Source organism: Lepidochelys kempii, chromosome 3 (assembly GCF_965140265.1).
Source record: "Lepidochelys kempii isolate rLepKem1 chromosome 3, rLepKem1.hap2, whole genome shotgun sequence".
NCBI classification, from domain to species: domain Eukaryota; kingdom Metazoa; phylum Chordata; order Testudines; family Cheloniidae; genus Lepidochelys; species Lepidochelys kempii.
The window spans coordinates 7,013,596-7,022,846 of NC_133258.1; positions in this window are offsets into that span (position 1 = coordinate 7,013,596).

Sequence of the window (9,251 nt, forward strand, 5' to 3'; positions counted from 1 at the left end):
ATTTCTTGAGATACTAGACCTTCGCATCTGTGTAGAGGTTTGTGCTGACATGCATCTCTGGAGGTATCTGAGCACCTTGAGATGTTTCTGATCAATGTTCCCTCTAATTTTTTCCACCCCTGTGCAGAATAAATTTTGTTTTGTGCACTATGGTAATGTGCAGATGTTTGCCACCAGTAGAAACAAAAAAAACTAGATCTATATATTTTAAAAGTTACTAATAGCGATAATTATTCCAGCTAGGACAAGTTAGGCATTTTAGAACTCACTACTCAAAGTATTAAATTTAAGTGTAAGAGAGAAATAAAAATTATGAAATGCATAGACCAGTCAAAATACTAAAACAACACACTTTGAAATAATAAAATTACAGAGAATATATGTGCATTGCAGGAACTACCAACAACAGTAGTGCTGGGAGGTGTGTGTCACAGTGTGAGACTCAGGGATTGTGTATGAGAGAGACAGACTGTGTGTGGGTGACATTTGTGTGAGACACAGTATGTGTGAGACTCAGACTATGTGGGACAGACTGCATGTGTGCGCGCGAGAGAGAGACGCACACACACACACAGAGACTGTATGTGCTGGCTGCTGGGGAAGTTTCTGAGAGATGCCCATCTGCTGTCTCTTTAAGACACTAACTGAAAGCTCTCCTCCCCACAGTTTCCGATCACCCGTTTTCTTCCTCTTCTCCCTCTTATTATTCTGTTACTGTAGTAAGTGGTAGCTCCAGACATGGACCAGGAAGCAGTTGTGTTAGGTGCTAATCTCCAGTTTGATTCTGTAATGATTACAGCAGCTAATATCTCACGAAGCACAGAAGCTAGCCGTGACTTGTGCATGCTATAAGCGGCTATAGAATCTGGGTTTGTTAGCTCAGGTAGTAGCTGCAGAGGTCCCAGGTTCAATCCTTGGCTTTTCAGTCTCATGCAGGGGTTGAGTCATGGAGTATGAGTCCTGCATGTGGCAACCTGTCGCACCCACTTGCCTCTTCTCTAGAATCTCAGAGATGCAGCAGAGCTGGGAGCAAGAGCCCCAGTTGCTCTGGTAGCCACTAAAGGCTGCTCTTGCACACAGTGACAACCTCAGAACAGAGAGAGCATTCAGATAAAACTGCAAGGGGAGAGGAGGGGCAGAAAAGGCAACAGGGACTGAAATAGGAGGGGGGAGGCTGCCCCAAACCCTCAGTGACACCCTGGTTCTCACTACCCCTGTTAAAGTTAGACGAAATCTCTTCCACCGCTGCATAAGGGATGCTAACAGGAAGCACCTGTGTACAAAGCTTGCTCTGCATCTGCCCTGCACAATAATGAAGGGCTTCATTCACAAGGGTTGTCAAATAAGCCAACCCTCTTCACCTGCACTAAATCCACCCAGTAGCTTTAAAGGTGAAGTTTAAATAGTTGAAAATAACCTGCATATAGTCAAATTAGCTGATTACAGGATTTGCACAAAATGCCAGACACAGCTGGACACACAACCTGGCAGTGAGACATTTGCCACTGCCCTGCAAAAGCACCCATGGGCTCAGCCTCAGCTGAGGACCCTGCTGCCACACATGAGGTGAGAGATCTCTAGAGTTCATCCTTCTTGCAGCCAGCAAGAGGGCAGTCAGAGTTTCACAAGGAAGAGACAGGATTGAGACAAGACCTGAATTTCTAAAGAGAGAAAAGCAAGCAGGTCCAGGAATATCACTATAGCTTGGAAGGGGAAGAGCTAGCAACCCTTTCAGACCTCCTTTCAACATCAGAACACTGCAAAAAAGGGCACAACTGTATTGCTCCTGCCCGCTGTGGATCATTCCGATGAACTCCCTAGCTGAGCCTTCTAACCTCATAGGTGTGTTATTTCTTCTTTGGCTGGTGCTAGGAAGTGGGGAAATGTCCTCCCTGACCTAGCCAGGAAGAGGGGGCTAAAATTAATACAGAACCATGTATGACTGGCTGCTGCCTCACCCTTCTTGTGTGTTTAAAAAATATAAAAATAAAAAAGCACCCTGAGTTGACACCTGCTGTCCCTTAAGAAAAAGCAGCAGCTTTTGTAAGTTTTTCTTTAATAATGAAATTTCCTGAGAACCTCTTAGCTTTGGGAGACCTAGAGAAGTGGCTGTGGCATCTGTGAAGGGCTGCTGAGCTGCAGCATAGTGAATCAGCATCAGGGTGTGCGTGTGTCTGTTTCTTCACTGAACTCCTCCAAATAACTAGCCCTGCCCGATGCACAAGAGCCCTAGTGGGGAAAAATGTTATGGGGTTCACGCATGCTAAATGCTGTGTGACATACAAATCCAGGCCCAAGCTCCCCCCATCCTATATCACAAGTTTACAGAAAGGATACAGGCACATTGTCATATTAGTCCAGCAGTACAACTTCACTTTTACCAAAAAAACAAAGCAGGTTAGCAATAGAACACATTACAGTGGGAGGGTCTATTTTATGCTGGTTAGATTCTTATACTGCACTCGGCAGTGTACATAATGACCACAATGGCAGCTGCAGGGAGAAACTGATGCCATCTTTATCTTTTACAGCATATGTACACACTGGTCAGCCAGTTACCCCAGGGCTTAGCTACATCTAAAAACATGGACCAGGGTAACTAAACCCCTTCATGGCTTGTCTACATGGGGGGGAATTATACGGTTTCCACAGTAATATTTGTATAACACCCCACATGGACCCGCTTATTCCCTAAGGAGAATGCCCATACAAGAAGTTATACCAGTGTCACTACACTAGCATGATAATACCAGTGTAATTCCCCATGTAGCCCAGCCCTTTGGTTCCATTTAGTTACACCATTGTAAATCCCTAACACAGATGCACTTTAACTGGTTTTAGACTCACTTAATTTGGTAAAATACTGTGTCAACTAAACTGCTTTAGCTTAATGTGGTCATTATGGGAGGCGTAAACCATTCGAAGTGTATCATCATTAGGGGCTAGACAGCTTTAGTTATGCCAGTGCAACGGTACGTATTCTTCTATTGACCAAGCCCCGGTGTCTGGCCAGCACTGAGGAAGAGCTGGATGAAGATTAAACCCAGACAAACTACGTTATTGCTGATGGGTAGAAGGAAATACATTGAAGAGCTTGCTGCCCTCAAACATCATCCTACATCAAAGATATCTGCTCTTAAATAGCCAAGGTAGGCTAGGAGGCCTCGACTCCTCACTGCTGTTGGAATTGAAATAAGACGAGTTGCAATATCAACAACGGCTCTCTAGGAGATTGTGCCTAGATACTACAGCGATGGCTGCCACTGTAAGAGCCATGCTGCTCATCGCTGATGCTTCACTCATATACGCCTCTGTACTTGAAAGCATCAGCCTTGAGAAAGTTGCAACTGGTGAAGAATGGGGCCGCTTGCTTCTTTACCAACAGCTGCCCACACCCCTGGGTCCTATTGAATTTAGGCTCAAGATTAAGGTCTTGGGCCTGGATCCACAAAGCGACTTTGATACTCAGCCTCGCAGTGCCTAACTTTTGGGCACCGAGAGTGTCACTGGGATCCACAATGCCTCAGTTAGGCACACAGATGCCCTATACAATGCCCTGAGGGAGAGAGGTGCCTCAGAACCTGTCTGCTTGTGACATATAACCAGCGCCCTTTCCTCCCCCGCCACCCCATCTTGCCTCTCTGGAGGTTGCCCCCTCATAATTTTTTAGACCAGTGGTTAGCACTCTGAGCTTGGAAGTGGGAAAGGCAGGTTCAGTTACCTCCTCTGCTTGATGGGGAAAAAAGGTATCTCAGGAGTGTGCTCTAGCCCTTGGGCGAAGGGATATTCTCATGTCGGGTGCTCTCAGTTGCTCCTGTTGAAGTTATCCCACTGTGGATAAATAGTTAGAATCATAGGAGCGGTGGGAACCAGACCCCCTGCACTACAGAGCCTTTCTTACTCTGGCCTGCTTAGCTGCTGCCTAACCCTGTAGACAGCAGAATTCCCCAGGCATATAACTTCCTGTCAGTAAAGTGTCTCTCGTGCCTAAGTTTCCAATGGTGCACATGTGCAAAACCACCCAAATCCTGACACAACAGAGCTGATTAATGCCCTAGCTCTCACCTACAGCCCAGCCAGTGGGATTCACACACATAGCTTTCCCCTGCTTATGACACCTGGGAGGGGGCAGTGTCCAAGGTCACTGACCTTCCTCAGAGCACACCTCGAGGACTGGGCCTTACACAAAAAACAGCTTGGGACAACCAGCTCAGGAATTTTCCAGCCTGGGGCCTGTGTGTCAGCATATGCCCACAACCCAGTGTTAGGGCATTCTCATGGGAAACATGTTTTCACATCCCCACTCTAGAGCAGAGACTTGACCCATGGTCTCCCTTATCCTAGGTGAGTTCCCTAAGCCCCCGCCTACAGGGGGTTCTGGGATGGGACTCCCCATCTCGCCTGTTGGAGCTGTTCCACTTTATCTAAATTCAATATTTAGTGGGGCAAAGAGAGATTTGCTTTGTAGCCCCTTAGGGCACTCATTGGGGATATGGGAGACCCAGGTTCCAATCCCTGCTCCACTGAACATTTATTTATTAGGGCTGTCGATTAATCGCAGTTAACTCACGCAATTAACTCAAAAAAATTAACTGCGATTAATCGCACTGTTAAACAAGAGAATACAAATTGAAATTTATTAAATATTTCTGATGTTTTTCTACATTTTCAAATATTTCTATTTCAATTACAACACAGAATACAGAGTGTACAGTGCTCACTTTACATTATTTTTAATTACAAATATTTTGCATTGTAAAACTGCTAAACAGAATAGTATTTTTCAATTCACCTCATACAAGTACTGTAGTGCAATCTCTATCATGAAAGTGCAACTTACAAATGTATTTTTTGTTACATAACTGTACCCAAAAAGAAAACAATGTAAAACTTTAGAGCCTACAAATCCACTCAGTCCTACTTCTTGTTCAGCCAATGGCTAAGAGAAACAAGTTTGTTTACATTTACAGGCGATATTGCTGCCCACTTCTTAATTACAATGTCACTTGAAAGTGAGAGCAGGCATTTGCATGGCACTGTTGTAGCCAGCGTTGCAAGATATTGATGTGCCAGATGCGCTAAATATTCATATGCCTCTTCTTGCTTCAGCCATTGTTCCATGCTGATGATGCTCATTAAAAAAAATAATGCGTTAATTACATTTTGCTGTCTCCTGCTGTTTTACCTGCATTCTGCCATATATTTCATGTTATAGCTGTTTCAGATGATGACCCAGCACATGTTGTTCGTTTTAAGAACACTTTCACTGTAAATTTGACAAAACGCAAAGAAGATACCAATGTGAAATTTCTAAAAATAGCTACAGCACTAGACCCAAGGTTTAAGAAACTGAAGTGCCTTCCAAAATCTGAGGGGACCGAGGTATGGAGCATGCTTTCAGAAGTCTTAAAAAAGCAACACTTTGATGCAAAAACAACAGAATTCAAACCACCAAAAGAAAATCAGCCTTCTGTTGGTGGCATCTGACTCAGATGATGAAAACAAAATGTGCATCAGTCCGCACAGTTTTGGATCATTATTGAACAGAACTTTTCATCAGCATGGACGTATGTTCTCTGGAACAATGGCTGAAGCATCAAGCGACATATGAATCTTTAGCACATCTGGCACGTAAATATCTTGCGAGGCCAGCTACAACAGTGCCATGCCAACGCCTGTTCTCACTTTCAGGTGACATTGTAAACAAGAAGCGGACAGCATTATCTTCTGAAAATGTAAAACTTGTCTGAGCGATTGGCTGAACAAGAAGTAGGACTGAGTGGACTTGTAGGCTCTAAAGTTTTACATTGTTTTATTTTTGAGTGTAGGGTTTTTTTTGTACATAATTCTACACTTGTAAGTTCAACTTCCATGATAAAGAGATTGCACTACAGTACTTCTATAAGGTGAATTGAAAAATACTATTTTTTTTGTTTTTAACAGTGCAAATATTTGTAATAATAAATATAAAGTGAGTACTGTACACTCTGTATTCTGTGTTGTAATTGAAATCAATATATTTGAAAAGGTAGAAAATATCCAAAAATAAATGGTATTCTATTATTGTTTAATAGTGCAATTAATCACGATTAATTTTTTTAATCACTTGACAGCCCTATTATTTATACAAATATACAGGAGGGAGAAAGTCGCAGCCCAGAATACTCTATAACCTGGTGGTCAGGGCACGCACCTGGGAGAGATGTTCAAGTCCCTTCTCCAAACCAGGCAGAGCAGGAATTTGAAAACAAGGCTCCCCCGCACCCCAGGTGACTCGGCTAGTCCCTGGGCTATTGGCTGTAATGCAGTGAGTCTCTCTCAGACTCTCTGGTTTTCATGAGGAGGGGCTGACCTGTGATGGTTTGGGCACCTAACTCCAAGAGCAGGCTCACAGCTGTGAATCTCAAGCAGAGATAAGCACCTCCTTCTAGCTCACAGTTAGGTGCCTAATTACCTCTGGTGGTGAAGCTTAGGCCACAGACCTCTTCTCAGCATTTCCTACTAGCTAATTTAACCAGCTGCTGCTCAGCCTGCTGGCTGCTGTGAATCCCATTTTTAGGCACCTAACTCTTCTCATGCATTGTATATGGTAGCCAGGTGCCTAATTTGGGGCTGATTCCACTATGCAGCAGGGCACTGCAGTGCTGACCCTAAGTTCCCGTTGTGGATTTTGCCCTAAAATGCTATGGTGACAACTGCAGTGTAAAAACCCAAACAGAACGGAAGAAAGGGACAGAGGCAGACTGGACATTGAGCTTGTGCTTTCTGCATATAGCTGCAGTGCTGGATATGACTGGCACTTAAACAACAGGGAGTGCAAGGCTGGTTGTGATTTCTCCTAGTTCTCAAAAAAAAGGTTCCTACAATTAATTTTGGGACTATAAGAAGTGCTAAGACATTTAGCTACCTAATTTGCAGGAAGTTAGACAGCTAAGTGATAACATTTACACCTATGCTGAAATTATGCCCATGAAAACATATGCAGCCTTAAAAAAAAGATAGATAGATAGATAGATCTTGGAGGATTACTGGAAAAAAAAAATCACACCAAAGTGAAACAAATTTTCAGCCTGGAGAAAGTCTTCACATCAGAGTAGCAAAATAGGAGATTGATCACGGACAAAGCTAAAACAAATTGCCCAACCTAAAGCACTGCTAAAAACATCTTCCATGATGGAGAGTGTTTGTACCCTGAATAATTTCTATGCAAAGGTTTCTTTTCCTCTTCAGAAGAAAAAGACAGCAGACTGAAAACAATGCTGAAGCCCAGAAAAACCTCACTTGCATGGACTTTAATTTTTCCACAGGTTAAAATCCATCAAGGAAAAGGAGAGGGAAAGTGAAAAGAGTCACCTTTGCCCTTACTAAAATGAGACCTCACGCTCCAGTGCCTCAAACTGAACAGCAGGCTTGACATTTGGTGGAGCAGCAAGTGCTTTCTACACTCCGCTGCCTTATTGATGGGTTGGGTTGAGGCTTCCCTATTTATTTTCACTCCACAATATAACTCTTTCTTTAGCAAAAGGCTTACACAAAAAGCACAGGATACTACACAAGAGAGAAATGGGCTAAGAAGTTGTTACATGCAATTTAGTAACCAACAGAGAAGCTAGAAAGGTCAAATCTTAAGAGACCATCCAGCAAGGGAGGGGGAAGGGGGAGAGACCTGCACAACCACAAAAAAGATTCTTGTAATAACCACTGAGGAAGGCCCCTGGTGCAATGTGCTATAAATACAGAGCAACTTCCAGCTGAGATAACTAGCACTACTTAGCGAGGAAAAGTTCTTTATAGCCCTGCTGGGAGGGCTGCTAGCTACAGGTATGGTCCATGAAGGTTGTGGTTTGAAGTCTTGGCTGTGGCAACATGCAGAGTACATATGCTGATAGGACAAAGAATGGAAGTGAAAGTTTAAGAGGTGGCTGCACCTGGCCCTTTGGGGACATTTTTATTAGCAGGGCCAGCTCCTGCCTGAAATGCTGGCTTTAGGTCTGGGCATCTCTGTGGGTAACAAGAATATCCAGAGTTAGAACAGTAGTATAAATAATACTTGTAAAACAATTCTGGAAGGGACAGAAATCTCTCTTCTTCAGGACATGAGCCAAACTACTGGGACAGTAGGAGGGAGGGGAGCAGGAGAGGGTGGTGTCAATGGATACTTTCCTTTGGTGAAGATATTAAAATTGGGCCATTATGGCAGAATGCTGGGCATTGCTAGAAGCTACACAACAAGTTTGCGGCATCACCAATGAGTCACCCAGACTACTCTCTTTCCACCTTTCAGTGGCAGCAGCAGGGTCCAGCCCCAGCTCAAACTGCAGCAGCTCCTGAGAGCCCTCAAAGGGACCATGTTCTTGCTCCCCAGCCAGTCTCCTCCATCCCCACAGCCCGCCTATGTGACCAGCCCCAGAGCAAACAGTAGGGGGGACCTCTGGTTGCTTTTTACTTTTCGGATAATTTCTTTCGGCTTCCAAATGTGAAAGTGAGGCTGTGATTCCTCACCCAGCTTCTCCCTTAGCTCAGGAGTTACCACCAGGAAGGCGGCTGCCGAAGGGAGCAGTTCTTTCACCAGGAAGGAGCCCCAGCCCTGCTCCTTCAGATTCATCTCCACCTGCTACTCCACCATGTTTCAGCCCTTATTCAACCAAGACTAAAAGAGAAGTGCTATTTCTCTTCCTCTCTCCTCTCCACCTGCCTCCCAAAGCAGGTAAGAGCAACACAGGCATCATGACAACACAGATAGCTTATGTCAAGGAAATGGATGGCTGATGCCACTGAAAAAGACAGTTACCTGTTCCGTAACTGGTGTTCTTCGAGATGTGTTGCTCATGTCCATTCCATACTAGGTGTGTGTGCTTGCCACATGCACCAGTGCCAGAAGTTTTTCCCTCAGCAGTATCCATAGGGGACTGGCTCTGGCGCCCTCTGGAGTGGTGGCCGCATGGCACAGCATAAAGGGTGCCTCTGGCTCCCCCTCAGTTCCTTCTTGCTGGAAACTCCGACAGTGAGGAAGGAGGGCGGGTCATGGAATGCACATGAGCAACACATCTCAAAAAACACCAGTTATGAACAGGTAACTGTCTTTTCTTCTTCGAGTGTTTGCTCATGTCCATTCCATATTAGGTGACTCCCAAGGAGCACCATCAGAGACTGGGTAGGAGTTCACGGACATGTAGATTGCAACACAGCTCTGCCGAACCCAGCGTCATCTGAGTGATGGCACAATGTGCCGTGAACGTGTGAACATGTCA